The 15,743-nt window shown below is 36.3% G+C and overlaps 1 protein-coding gene across 5 annotated transcripts in view; it reads right to left on the bottom strand.

Annotated features, from left to right (window-relative positions):
* QKI (QKI, KH domain containing, RNA binding) overlaps window positions 1-14,590 on the bottom strand; it is a 145,078-nt gene extending 130,488 nt beyond the window's left edge. For 2 of the 5 annotated variants that reach the window (XM_008574546.1, XM_008574545.1), the window contains exon 1: window positions 14,072-14,584. The gene's annotated coding sequence lies outside the window, so the exon portion shown is untranslated. Of the gene's footprint in view, window positions 1-14,071 lie in introns of all 5 variants that reach the window. The other 3 variants (XM_008574547.1, XM_008574544.1, XM_008574543.1) reach the window with 3 other exon arrangements.
* Window positions 14,591-15,743: the final 1,153 nt, after the last annotated feature.

Raw genomic sequence — 15,743 nt, 5'->3', positions numbered from 1 at the left:
GTCCTCAAAACACTAGTATAAGAAGAAAAAGGAAAGAGAAAAGGTATTCCTCTATGAAGTACCTTTGGAAAATGCTCAATTAAACCAGATTAACTTTCTTTTCTGCAGATCCTGGATATTTAATATATCAATACATGCTGAATTCACAAAAGGAGTATGCAGCACTTCTCTACTACAGAACCTTTCTATTCTTAGACTACCTCAGGAGGCCAGTACTCCATGGAACACATGTTGTAAACACTTCCATAAAGCCACCCTCAGTTCAAAGTTAAGTCAGCAGATCTTCATTCTCTCCCTTCTAATCTAAGACCATAGTCTTTCAAGCCATCAGACCTAAAGCAAAGGGGGAGAAGGGAGAACGAAAGGCATACCGCCAAAAACCATACCATACAGGAGCAACTCATGGTTTTTAGAGCTTAGACTAATCAGCTCTAGAATTTGCACAGCCACTAATCCAGATGTACCTCTCTCTCTATGCATCCAATATACTCCTAAACCCAACACAATCACAAACATACATAAATGGCATTCTGCGATGACCACGAGCCGCCGCAGAAAGCGCCCAGGGCTCCCCGGATCCCGAGGGCCTCGGCCACGTCCCCCCACCCCCAACACGTGCAACCAGCCCAGCGGGGACCACTGAGCAGCAGCAAGAAGGGCCCCGGTTCCCAAGCTGGGGTGGTGGGGAGCAAGGGTTTTTGCCACACACCCCTGACATCTCTACCCAGTCCAGCAATGACCAAGCCACCCTTGGAAGCCTCCAGTCTCTCCTGTGGGAATGAGGGGAGTACCACAGGCCTCAATCCAGCCCCTCTCCCTTCCTCCAACCCATTTCCTTCTTTCCCCTCTCCCCCTCCCTCCCAACTGCTCTGCAACATCATAAAATGTAAAAATTATATTAATTAAAAAATAAATTAAATAAATGGCATCATGATAAAGGTTAAGGCCAAATGTACTAGGAAAAAATAAAAATAAAAAGCCAAAGTATACACAGATTAAAAAAAAGTTAAAGTGAAAGTTAGATGGTAAAATACTCTCCCCCAAGAAAAAAGAAAAAAAAAGAACCAAAGGGAAAAAAAAAACTGAAGGGAAAAAAAATTGAAAACAAAGGGAAAAGAAGGCAGGAGAAAGCATAGCAATTTATCACATTAATAGATCATACCTGTAATTTAACGCCTGTAACAGGCTAGAGACAAGAAAATCTGGACTAAAAACAGAACTGTGGAGGCAGATAAAAGAAAATAACTATGAGAAAACATAAAAAGAAAAAGCCTTAAATGTATCTCCTGTCATCAACAGGACAGAGTGTAAAGTCCAAGCATTTAAAGCTTTCTCCAGTAAAGAAGTATTCAAGTACTTTACTTTCCTACTCATAAAGTTGTCACATTCAAAGATATTGTTCCCTGTGTCTAGAAGACCAGTTCCTCAACTTTTCTCCACTTAAATTCTGTCTTTCAAAAGCCAGCTGAAATATTCCATAACTTTTGCAGCCTGTATGTTTATATTACCTTGTATTACTTTTCATATTATCTATCCAACTACTCAGACAACTTGAAGGTAAGATATGAATTTGAAGATTTGGTGTATCTCTCATTACATTCCACCCATAGTATGCATTCAAATATTTGCAAACAGAATAGAAAGTTTCAATTCAATATACTGTCATTAAAAACTAATATGTGAAATACGCAACTGTGACATTATTTGAAAATTATACAGTTTTTAATGATTACTGGGAGGAAAAAAATCACGCTTCTCATAAACTCTCAAACAATTGTAAGAAACGATCTTAAAAATGTATACACAAAATTGGCCATTCCTAACTCTCCTTGAAAAGTAATAATTCCCGTTAAGGTTTAAAAGGCAATGTGCTATATCTCTCTGCCCTTGACACCACCTCTACTAGGACTGAAAGAGGCCACAAACCATGCTACTGCCAAAGATGAATTGAAAACGTATGGATCTTCAATTCTGTACATTTTAGTAGTAATAGAAATGAGAAAAAGAATAGTCTGGGGGGAAAACATAAAAAGCAAATGATTATCAGTCCTACATAGGTACCACAGTCAATCTCTTCCTCCCTGGTTCTCTACATACAATCAAAGCCATGGATATCTTCTCTCATGTTTATAGTTCGATTTCATGTAATTAAGGGGAAAAAAGGTATTTTACAACAGCATCCAAAGTTTAAAAAAAGTTCAACATAACTGAACTATAAAAATATCATTTAAATGCATTAATTATCAGCAACAACACATATCCAAATCATATCTAAGAAAGAACTTAAGTGAGCAATATTTCTTCAATGACTGCAAGGCATAGTTTATAGCAAAATATATAATATTTACCCAGCTAAAAAATCCTGACAAGGAGTGCTATAATGCTATAAACTATAATAATAAAGTGAGATAAGATTATCTTTGTACTGCTGATAATTTTTTTATTACTACAATAAAATTATGACACCAAAAGAACTCTCTCTTCATATAATATATAATAGTAAACGAGTACACACACTATTTTCTGACTTACATTAATAAACAAATGAATGGCCTGGTTAAAGACTTTAGGATTGCAAAGATAATATACAAATAAGATACCTCTCAATATATCTGACTCAGTCCCCCACCAAAACAAACAAAAGCCCTTCAAACAACTAAGCTGTAAAGGCAGAGACTATTTCAGATAACTGCAGTAATCAATCCCATGTCCCAAACCAGTTATATTTAATATAGTCAACACATCATCTCTTTTTGTTTGTTTGTTTTGTTTTGTTTTGGGGGCTGGCTGGTAAGGGGATCCAAACCCTTGACCTTGGTGTTAGTGCACAGTGCTCTAACAAACCATTTCTTAAAAAGGCAAGTTCTTTAAAGTAATATCACGACTTATTCACATGTCTCCCCAAATATTAAATTCAATAACTACTATTCACTATATTCCTGAGCAATTCTCTTACAATTTAAAGGAGAAAAATGTCCTATTCTGACAAAAGGGTTATTTCTCAACACATTTTAATCACTAAATGCTCTCTTTTGTGTACTAATATCCCCATCTACTGGAACATAAGTTCCTTACTATTAAAAGTTCTTAAAAGACAAAAAGTTTTCAGTACAGAGTATGTAACTACTGTACCTAGAAATACAATTTTAATACTTAATTTCTATTCTACCTAGGAGTTTTCTCTACCACGCAGGACTTTAAAAACTTAAAGAGCTATACATATTCTTTTACCAACATTCAGAAGAATTCACCAAATTAAAACATTTGCCTGTTACTTTCTCTTCTTTTCCTACCCCTCATGCTTAAGATACAAAGCACTAGTCTAAACAGAACTATCTCCTTATAAGTTACCTATCTTTCTGGATCATATCACCAGAAAACACACACACAAACCCCTAATTTAAAAACATATGCATATTTTCCTCTAACTTCTGCTGGACACCAGGTAAAAGCTAACAGAAACATTCACTACAACAAAAGAATTTAGCTAATAAGTGACAGCATCAAAAAGTCAAAAACAAGATTTGGTAAAAACCAAAAACTTAAATATATAGGATAAGACAAAAAAAAAAAAAGGAATGAAGAAAATTATAATCAACTGGAAGAATGAGTCACTGGCTATACTTATAGTCTGTAACATGGCTAAAATGTATTTTTTTTTAATTAAACATATCCAATAAATTTACTGTTATTCGAATATTATCATCAATATCATTATTTTGAAGGTATTTTCTTTATATAGTAAAGCAAATAATTAATTATGTCATCGTCAGAAACCACATTAGATTGGTGTTGACAGAAAAAAAAGATGATTATAAGAGTAAGAAAAAATGTTAAAATAGAATTGAAAATACAAACATGAACTCATGAATTTCAAAACTGATACTGTCTAGCTCTGTCCACAGAAAATGGACTGGAAGTAATCTCATCCCAACAGCAATGAACTCCTAAATTCAAGTCTCTAATACCATTCCCACTGAAAAGAACCTTGGAGCAATGGCCAATTCTAGCTGTGAGATAGGGAAGGCACAGCAAGAGATTAGAAGCATCATCACATCGGCCCAGAAAGCAAGGAAGACTTCAAAAGACAAAGGATCAAGTTTAATTATCACTGGCCAAAGTTGTGACAATTTGAACATCAATAATAATTATAGTCGACTTACAAAATCCATGAGTCCATAATGATGATCCATGAGCCCATAATGAAGATCATGAAAGAGAAAAAATGGACCAGTCTCCATTTGGGGCAGCTAGCAAAAAAATTTTCCTAATGGGTTAACCACATGCAATAGCTTTACTTTGGGAACCAACTAACAATAAGAATAAGCATCTATCTGGCTTTCCCATTAGGAACTTATTTCAAAATAGCAACATACTCCCTGTTGGTAAGGGAAAGCTGTACCTTCCAAAGAATGCCAACTAATAATTGCAGAAAGAAGGGTAGAATTATGGGCCGGCCCGGTGGCGCACTCGGTAGAGTGCAGCACTTGGGAGCGCGGCAGCGCTCCTTCCGAGGGTTCGGATCCCATATAGAGACCGGTCCGCTCACTGATTGAGCGCGGTGCGGACGCAACACCAAGGGTTGCAATCCCGTTGCCGGTCGCGGTACGGGCGCGACACCGAGGGTTGCGATCCCGTTACCAGTCACGAAAAAAAAAAAAAAAAAAAAGAAAGAAGGGTAGAATTAGAAAATCATCATGATGCAAGTTCTAATGAAACTGATTCAGACAAAGGTTAGCAACTGGTTAAGACCATGGTGTGAAGAGTTGATGGGGCAATCTAATGCAATAGTGTTTAACTTCCGTTCTCAAGAGGAAAAAAACTAACTTTACAGTGGAAGGATCAGTCTATTCCACTCTAATTCAGGGATCAACCTTAGCTCCACTAATGGTAGAACCAGTTACTGTGCCTCCCGATGTGATGCAACATGACATATACAAGACCCCCAGGATGGACTCTAGACAAAGATGTTATATTGGAACCTATTTCATCCTTCAGAACTAACTCCCAAAGTACGAGACACACAAGGCATAAAAGAACAAGCCCTGGTCAAGGAAGTTAAACCAGTATCATTAAAAAAAGAAAGAAAAAAAGATGGTTCTAGATTTAAGAAGTCAAAGTCACAACAGGATTCAATGACTGGTACTGAGTCACATTCTGGTTTGGACTATAAAGCTATAACGGACATTTGAGGGACAACCCCAGAAACCCGAATATGGATTGGTTATTATATTAACCAATGCATGAAATGTGTAGGATTAACCCATTTTTTTCAGCGTGATGTCACTTTGTAGTAAAATGTCAATTTTTAAAGAGATACACAAATATTTAGGGATGAAATGTCAATATATCTCTAATTTACTGAAAATAATCAACATAAAAATGAATATAATTAAATAATAGCAAGTAAAATGGTTGATGACTATAGTAAAGTTCTCAGAAAATCATTGTACTTGGTAAAACATATAGATTTAACAAATCAGTAAGACTGGGACTTCTCCAAGTCAAACTAATTCAAGAATTCCTAATGTTCTCCCAAACCAAGAGTTTCTTCAATTCTCTTTAACTCACATAAAATGAAAGCTCAATTCTCTCTGACCAAAAATGGGGCTGATGGCTAAACAAATGAGCTCCACATGTTCTCAATACTTCAGGATGAATACACTAACTTGTAAGTAATGAAAAAAAAAAACCCACTTCTGTTTGTTTCTAGTTAAAACACACTAAAGAAACTCTAAAGAGTTGAAATATAAAATACAGAAAGTTCAATATATATTTGTTTTATTAAATACTATTTTGAGAAAATACAACTATCCAAAAAATTTTCCTAATGGGTTAACCACATGCAATAGCTTAACTCATCACGCTGCATCCAATTTCTACTTCCTTAAACCCATATGTTCTATATACTCTTTTTAGTTTACCCACAAAGAGTTCATTACAACACCCACAAAGAGTTCATTATAACACCCCCAAATCATCCAAGCCTTCAATGATTCCCTACAACCTTCAGAATAAAATTCATACTATTTATTCTGGCATTTAAGGCCTACCACAATCTAGCTCTAATCTAGTTCTCACTCTCTAGTCTTCTCTCAATTCCCACTACTTCTCTACATGCACTTGCCATTCCAACTTAATCTAAACCCATTTCCTCAACAAGTCCTGCAGTCTCCCACCACCACCATTATGACACTGCTACACTTTCCCTTCTTCTGTAACATCTTCAACCTTACCATTCACCTCATTAAATCCTACACACTGTTAATACCAACTCAGGTTCCACTTCTTTAAAAAAAAAAACTTTACTAACTTCAACTCAAAGTGACTTCTTCTGAACTACCAGAGTGCCAGCCGTGAGTGATTCTTGTGCTCATAAAAACTAGCTGACACCCACATGGATAAATAAATCCAATTAATTACCTGTCCCTTTTTCTTTTCATTTCTCATCCTTTACAAGTTGCTTTGCTTATCTGATTGTCCAATAAACCTAAAAATGTTGATAGAAATTAGATGATGCTACTACCTTATCGTATGAGAAGCTCTTTTGCACAAAATACTCTTCGGCCTCAGAGTATTTGGATTTGAGGTTGGCAGAGCAGTTGATAATTCCATTTATAGATGAAGAAACTGAGGTTTAGAGAGGTTAGATATCCTGTCCAAGATCACCAAACTAATTAGTTAACTGTAGAGTCATGATTAGATCTATAGTTAAGAACTCTTACTTCACTACGTGGTCTCATCAGCATAAGCACAGAACACAAACTCATGGTTCACCTTTATACTGGCTCATGCATGTGCATGTACATATACACAGAATTAACACTTAAATACCTGTCATAACAATGGTGGTATAACTGCAACCATGGTGGTAGCAGCAATGATAGTAGGGGATTAGGTACAGTTAATTTCAGAGTAATTTTTTTTTGTCCTGAGTTTGAAATTTTTATATTGTCTTAAAAAATTTATTCACTTGCCATGTAACAACTGTATCAGAAGGACACATTTACTGTAACACAGCAAGCAAAGAACAGTAGCTTATACTTAATTTGTTTGAATATACTTGAAATTAAAAGTCAATCATCTCCAGATGCTGGCATAAAGAATAGGATGTAGTGGTTACCTAGTACAACATCCATTTCCACTCAATTCATAATCATCCATCTCCTGACTGGCACTCTTCCTATCTGATAAATCCCTGGGCTATTTACCCCATGCTGATCTAAAACTGATGCAAGTTTCAACTTGAATCACTCAGCAATATTATACCTGTATATTAAATCTTCCAATCAGAAATATTTCCTTTTGAGTAGTTATGAATAATAGTAATATTAATAGAAACAACACTTTTAAGTACACAAGGGATTTATTTGTACCACATTATTTAAAGAACTGAGGCTCCATCCTTTGGTTACAAAGAAGTTTAAGTGAATGAGTTGAAACCTTCTAAAAAAACCACCTTTACTTTCTCACTTTCAGCCTCTTAATTATCATAAAGATTTTTTACCATATAAAAAATAACATTCTGGCTCCAAGATTTTGACTAGCATTTGTTCAAGTCTAACATATCTTAGAATTAGGGGGGGGGGGGTCTAACATATCTTAGAATTAGGGGAAAAAAAAAAAAAAAACATTTGCTTTTTCTTCATGTTCACAACTTGAGGCAACAGCAGAAGTTTTTTAGCACATGGAAATATTCTGGTTTTTTTCCCTACAGTTCCACATACAGAGTGGCACATCACAAAACAGACCAGAAGGCAGAACTCAGAGTCAAGATCATTCCAGCTCTGCTACTACCCTTGCCTTGTTGATATGGACAAGTCACAACCTCTCCAGACCTCAGTCTGTGTACCTATGAAATGATTCTCCAGGCCCCTGCAGCCCTGAAATAATATAAGCCTCTAATATTCCTTTAATTTTCCTTACACTCAATCACATCCAAAAAGAAATGTTTTGTATTTCTTCTTTTTTTCTTATACATCTCTTCAAATACCATTTGGAAGATAATACTGACACCCTGTAAAAATATTATGACACTGACAGTTTATGAAAAAAGGTTTAAAATTTTAAAATTTCATATTTTTTTTTTACCATGCATTCTCCTAGTTCTACTCTTAAAATGTAATAAATATAATATTATGACACTGACAGTTTATGAAAAAAGGTTTAAAATTTTAAAATTTCATATTTTTTTTTACCATGCATTCTCCTAGTTCTACTCTTAAAATGTAATAAATATGTTTTTCATTGCTTAACTTTTCCTGTATATTTCAAACTATAACTAACTTTTAAGTCGAGAGCTCCCCAATAATTTGCTACAGACCAGCTGACCATGCCCTGCTCTTTACAATGACCTGTCCTGAACTAAAGCCAAAAAAGCAAGGTGTTTACTTAAGACCTGCTACCTTTTCAATCCTGGAGCCAACCAGATATTTCATTATTTTGAGAACCTTCCTCATTTGGAACTTCACCAGCCCCAGCACCCATTCTCAAAGATTTCAAGACCAGCTCACATCCACTGTTATGTCTCCCTTTATACACATACATTTGTACAGCCTTTTTCATGCCCACATGCATGTGTGCACATGCACAATACACACTTTTCCTTTATGGTGGCCATAACATGAGAACACTCTATGGATTTACCTGCGTTTTGATGTTTTTTTCCTGACACTTTGAAAAGGATCCAAGACAACCCAGGCTGACAAATTCTGCTAATCATAAATAATGTGACAGAAATGTTACAGTAAATTAATTCATTTCACCAGCCCCAACATTTAGTTCAATAAAACATATAGGTTAGAATCAATATGTGAAGCAACATTATGAATACAAACAAAATTTTGTTTTTGTTAGACTTGATAGGATTACTTAGTTTTCGAACTAGATTTTCTGCTTCAGGAAATTGAAGAAATGGTGAAAATATTAAGTAGAGTCATTTGCTTGCTAATTACAAAAATTCTGGATAAATCACTTACTTTCTGCAAGCTAGCTATTTTTTTTAAAAAATTCATTGTTACTTCTAAAGTACAGAAGTAGATTCCTTTTAGAAATGAAAGAGTTAAGTTTCAGTTAACTGAAAGTTTCAATTTATCAGTTTTCTATTTAATGTCAACTGTCTTAAACTAGCTTAAAAGTACCTCTGTTTAAATAATTGCAATTCGTGTTAAATAAAAATCTGCTACATATGATAATACTCAGCTTTCTTATAAACTAAAACCATTCAATAGTACTTATTTATCTTGAACACACCATACACCAGAGCAGCACTTGGAGACAAGGAATCTTTCCTGTTCATTCTGCTTTGCATAGAGTACAAAACCTATATTTGTTGACCTTTATAGGTAATTGACTAGGGAAAAAGTTTATCTATATAATTCCATAAACGCCAAAACTTTCAAGAGCTGAGATGAACACTGACAGTTTTTCTCTGCTATGGATTGATATATTTTGTTATAAGGACAGGCTAGAAACTATACTGCTTAAGTAAAGCAATTTTATCTTTCCAATTCTCATTCGCAGCAATGGCAGCAAAGTAAAACTAAGATTAAGCACCCTGGGAACAAGTACTACAAATAATATGAGATTTCTAAGAAAGTCACTTTTAAGACTAAAAATATACGTACCCTTTTCTGTAAATGCCCCAAACTATCACCAATCATTATACAATTGCTTAATTTCTTATAGGTATTAGACAATGTTTCTAATGTCACCTCTGTATTTTCATTTAAAAAATCTATATTTTAGAAAAACTAGACATCAGAAAAGTATACAAGGTGTCAACATATTTATTAATTCTACAAACATCTGACAATGTACATATGTCAGGCTCTGAGGTGGTCACCTTCATGGAACTAATTCTAACAGAGGATATAGACCCAAGACAGATAATACTCCAATGTTAAGTATGATGAAAACTTCATAGCAAGTAGTATCCAACACAGACTGGGGTCATATTTATAGACAAATTTCTTAAGTCACTCTAAAATAATAACCTGTATTCACTATTAAAAGTTCAATGATATTTTTCCTTTTCTTGGACATCAAATAAACAAGCTATATTGGGCCCCAAAACTGAATGCTAATTTTTAAAAGGTTTTATAAGCATTCCCTAAAAGTTCTCATAGGAAAAACACATTAATGCACTTAAAGTTCACAACAAAATGTCTTAATGTCAAATAAAGGAGGGGTAGGAGAAAATAATGATGCCCTGTCAATCACGTAAATAAAAATAATTGGTTTATAATTCTATTTATGACCTCCTGACACTGGCCTACTCACTACCCTTCATCTCTTGGCCTTGACAACAGTTGACATACCAATAGCAGAAAGTTGCTCAGTGGGCTGTCTTTTCAGTTATCAACAAATAAAACCCAACAATGTCACAGCATCTTCCATCTCCAACAGAGAAAGGCAAGTTTTGCTTACAATTGCACCATCAAACAAAAAAAAAAATCAAACAAAATATATTAGTTACATTGAATTTCTCAAGTAAACTGCAGTTCCAATCAGTTTATAAAAAGCTGCCCCTATGACCACACTGGCATAATTAATTCTCTTAACACCAAAACAAAACAAAAAAAAAACAGTCACCAAAAAGAGAAAAAAAAAAAAAAAAAAACCCAAGGAAAAACGTCTAAGCACATTGGCCTCAAAAAAAGGAGCACCTAAATCTTGCTTCAGTAAAGGCCAGGTCAAAGAGGGGTTGGGGATCGGAGGGTGTTAATATATACTTCACTCTTTTGTCACAAGAATCTACAGTATTTCCCTTAAAAAGGAAACCAAAAGTCTTTTGTTCTTATGGAAAACTGACAAACTTCAATCAGCTCCAGGACAGTGGTATATAATTAGGAGGCAATAACAGAAAAAATATAATGTGCACAAAATAGCTACAAAGTCAAATTAACTTGTTTTAACTTGATATTCTCAAAGAAAAGGCATTCATACCAAATACACTAATAAATATGATTAGCAAAGAGACTTATTTCTATTAACTGAATTGTGTTATAACTTCGGGAGTACATCTTTTACTATAAGACATATAAACTGGATAAAGTTTAAAAAGGAATCACCTTCCTTCCTACTGGGGAATTAAGCTTCAAAAACACAGAATAAATGTTGAATAAATAACCTATACTGATACAAATGACGATTCCCATTATTGCCATATATAGCTGGTAACACCTCCTAAGTGAGGAGAAAGGAGGATTATGGAAAGAACTGGTTAATAAATATTGGCTTCCTTCTTATTACAACTAATTCAAAGGGCTTGTTTACAAAAGCAAAATCTTAGCTCCTAAAGAACAGATTAATTATTTCACCTTAAGTAAAATCTGTTTGTCACAGATATTGATTACCGTCAACAAAGAATGCATCTTCAGACAAAAAGAAAATCTACAAGTATAAGAAACCTATAAAGCAAGAGTTCTCTCAGTATCAATGGCCATATAATTTTTAAACCAAAGCTTTTGCAGACAAGCAAGGTTTCTCAGGAAAACAAACAAAATCAAGTGCAAGAAAACTGACCCCATGATACAGTCAATAATAACATACGCATAAATGGAAATAAGCATTAACATGAAAAAATGCTAACTAGTAAAGCAAGTTTTAATTTAAAATGTTTTCCCTCACATTTTTAAGAGAGGGAGCAGGCAGGGTAAGAAGCTAAACTGAGGTTAAAAAATTTTTATTATCAAAACATAAAAAATCAGAAAATGATGTATTTTTCAAATCAGTAATACAGAATCTAACATTGTTTGCTCAGTTTTTCTGAGCCACGCATTAATTTTTCTGATACCCACAATAAAAAGATTTATTTAGACCATCCTTCCTCACAAACCATACTATTCGTTTTTTTGATTTCACATCAGCAGCTTTAATCTCCCTTCCGCTTAAAAAAATAAAAATTCGAACTCTGATTTTAAAATATCTAGTTCTCCACTTTCCCCTATTTGGGATTTATTAAGTCAAATTAATATTATTCTTCACTTTCTCAATTCTAAATTGCAAAACTTTATAAAAACAGAATTTGCATTCAACTACTGTTGTTTAAGTTTCAAGACAAAGAAAGGTCTCTTAAAAAAAGCCCCCAAACTTTGCGTATTAACTGCTCTTTCCCATGGATGATCTGAAGAGAGAGCAGTTAAAGACCTAGGTTTTATCTGTAATCCTGTAATCATCTCTATCTTCAATAAAAGATTCTTAAGTATTATATTTATCCACTAAGTTGTTTCCTTTGTACGACTGTTGCAAACTAGAAAGTATTCACAACTTAAAACAACCATGTTGAAGATTTGGGAGGAAAGACTAACACCCCCACCCCCCAAAAAACACAAATAAAACAAAAAGATTATCCACAGTGAAGGAACAAACTAATGTTCAACTGGGCATGGAATTAAAATGCTCATTCTAAAGCATTCAAGTTTTAATTAACCAGGAAAAACTAGCACACTAAATCCCCAAATTTGTAACTAGCCAAATAAAAATTCTCAAAGTGACAGGGAACTTTTTAAAAAGCTTCTTTGAAAAATATTTTGAAATAAAATTGCTAAAGTCTCATTCAAAATTTCTAATTATCAGAAAATACATTTATTCTAAGTATAATATCGTAACTTTAGTACACTAGTCACTAAAGTAAAATCTACAGTTTCAGCTAGATTTGAAAGTAATTTTTCAGCCAAGCATTATGGACAAAGGAAAATGTAATTCCTAACCACAAATAGAAGTCATGATTAGTTTGTTTTGGACAAAGATAGGCCTTTGTGGATAAAGTACAACTTGCCAAATTTCACAATTAAATCATTCAGCAAGAAGAAAATGTGATGCACTTCAGAAACCAATATTTTTAAGTCAAATTAAGTTTAAAATAAGGCTAACAATTACAGGAAGCAGCTTATTCCACACTAAGGAATAGCCCCTTTTCCTGCATGTTTGTACTGGTCTGATAAAAAACAAACTTCCTAGTCATTATGTTGTCCATTTTAAACATACTAGTTCTCATACGGAAGCAATCTTTACAAAGGCTAAAACTGAAGATAGACTGAGAGATGGAGTAAAGCAAATTTTAAAAGTTAAAAATTATTTAGAATATATCATCCTAAACTAGTGGTCCCCTGCATTTAAAACTCAAACGGTTGCTATTCCCAAAGAGAAATGGGCAACCCTTTGTTGGGGGAAAATTGAAATTTCTACATTTGGAAGACTAAAAAATACTAGCGCCGAAGATTAAAAACTTTTTAACAGGGAACCAACTCCAAATTATTTAGATATTTTAGATCAACATAAAGGCACAAGTGTGAAGCCTTTTAGAACGAGTCGAAAAAACTCGAATTATTTAGCTTTATAAACAGTACACAGAAGGCGAGAGTATTTCCAAACTTTTAATAATTTCCTATGCCATTTGATTGAATTCAATATTATAAGAATGCCATATAATTTTAATTTAATTAAACCTAAATACTGTCAAGGCCTATTTTCCTTTTAACATCTATAAAGGACTCCTTCTAAACAACCGCACTTACGAAAAAAATTTTCACCAGCAACTGTTATTACTACTGAAACAACTAAAATATGACAAGAAGAAAACAATAGCGTACGTATTGTTTTTGAAACGTGATAAAATTGGGCCAATAATTTTAAAGAAGGTGTTCACAACGTTTGCAAACACATTTACGATCACACAATGACAGATAAAATAATCTATAATTTAAATTTCAACTAAATTTAATATAGGTCAGAATACTGAGTACATTACACACTTTGTTCCAAACGTTTTCATAGTTGAAAAAATAACTGGCGCCCCTTAGCGTTCACATTCGGAAATACCCAATTTAAGAGTTCCAGCGATTTTTTTTTTTTTTTGACATTCCAGAAAGTTTTCAGCCTCCACAATCTTTCAAATGCCAACACAAATACGAAAAGCAGAACCCCTTAAAGGGACAGCTCAATTTTTCTCTGTAGCAACTTGAAATTAATAGATTTATTATTCCAACAGTGGAAAATGCCTACGTCAATACAGGCTACTGCCGTACGTTTAACATATAAAAGCAAAACAACCAGGAAGCAGTAATACCTGTTTTCTATTTTAAAATTACTTCTATGACTTTCAAGACAACAAAAGCTCCTGGGATTCTTCTTTAACGATCTTTTATCACGGAAACATTTCCGGTCTTTTGTTCTTCAGTGACATACCAGCTCCCTAAATTTCAGACCTTTTCCCTAAGTCTATTTTTAAATCTCAAAATTCGTGCGAAGAATTTAAAATCCACTGTTTATCTCCACAGCATGAGTACAGTTTTCAGCTTTCTTTAAACAGTCCTCCGGTGATGCTTCTAAACAGAAAAAAGAAACTCCTTGCTACTCGATTTTCAAAATAGACTTTTTTGTTGGTCATATTGTTTTCCCTAGGCGTCCACAGAAACCCACAGCTACTGGAAACCAACACTCCAGGTTATTGCTACAAGAACTTCTTAAAGAAATTCCAGAGTTGGCCAACACGAATCTTCTTGTCAGTCTTCGCTCCCCACAGCGCTCCAACAAAGCTTTTTTTTTGCAAACTTCTGCTGAATTTTATTTTCGCCCTTTCAAACGTCTCGATTCCCGTCCTACAAACTAGGGCGGCTGCGTCCCCGGGAGAAAACCCTCCGCCCAAGTTCTTTCAAACTCGGGATTACGTTTAGATCTGTCATCGCGGTATTTCGTATTCCACGCCTCCCCCCCCAAAAAGTGAAGTTAAACTCTCTAACAGTTCTCGCTTCCCTAAACAAAAGGACAAAAAGTGCTGCTCGCTGTCATTTTGTCTTCGCCTTCGGCCACATCAGCATTACTTTCGGCCTTCCATGTATTTCTTTAACTTAACAAGCCCCACGCTGACTTCCACTTGAGTATTTACAAGCTACACAAACTCCAAAAACATGAAATTTCCCACTAAGTCTTTTCCTTTGGGAATCCCACCGAAGTCCCCAGGAGAGAAGAGTGCTCCCAAATGAAAACGATACGGAAACCGCGACTAGCGCTCCTGCCGCTGTGGGCCGCGGGCGCGGTCGGGCTGGCGCGTGAGGCGAGAGGAATTCCAGCGGGACGCGCCACGACGCGCCGCTGCTGCGCTCGCCGCCGCCCGGCCTTCCCGCCTCAACGCCCGTGACTACAGTTTTCCTAAAACCTCTCATCCACCCTCCCTGCGACCCCCAGAAAAGAAATTTTTTTAAACGTCCTGTTGCTTCACGGGGGACTTTCGGGGTGGGCGTCACGTGGCACGACACGTAGCCGTGGGGCCCGAGAGCGCGTGCGCGCGTCGAGCCCACTGGCCACGCCCCTTCCGAGGGTCGCTCCTCCCCCGCCGGGCCCCGCGAGCGCGCATTGGGGGTGGGGGCAGGCCCCGGAGCGCGCCTGCGTAGGGCGGGGCTGGGCCAGACGGTTGCGAGGGGCATCCTGGCTTGTCGCCCACCGTGCAGGGGCCTGACCGGCGCTGCACCGCTTGCCCTGGCCGTCGGACCCTCGGGGCGCCAGGCTCCGAGCACGGCCCGGTCCTGGGTCTTGGCTGCGGTGCGCTGGTTTGGGCGCGGGAGCAAAGGACAGGAGTTTGGGGCGCTCTGAGCCCCGCGCCGCAGTGTTGTCGCTGCAGGACTCTGCGCCGGGCGTGCTGGACCAGGTCGCCGATGGGACCACGCGTGACGACCTTCCCGTCGTCTCCTCGGTTCCCTTCGGTTCTCGTGATTTGCTGGGATGCTGGCAAGCAGCACAGC

This window comes from Galeopterus variegatus, unplaced genomic scaffold, assembly GCF_000696425.1.
Source record: "Galeopterus variegatus unplaced genomic scaffold, G_variegatus-3.0.2 Scaffold1062, whole genome shotgun sequence".
NCBI lineage: Eukaryota > Metazoa > Chordata > Mammalia > Dermoptera > Cynocephalidae > Galeopterus > Galeopterus variegatus.
Note: the sequence above shows the minus strand (reverse complement) of the source record. Positions and strands in the feature narration are given on the sequence as shown.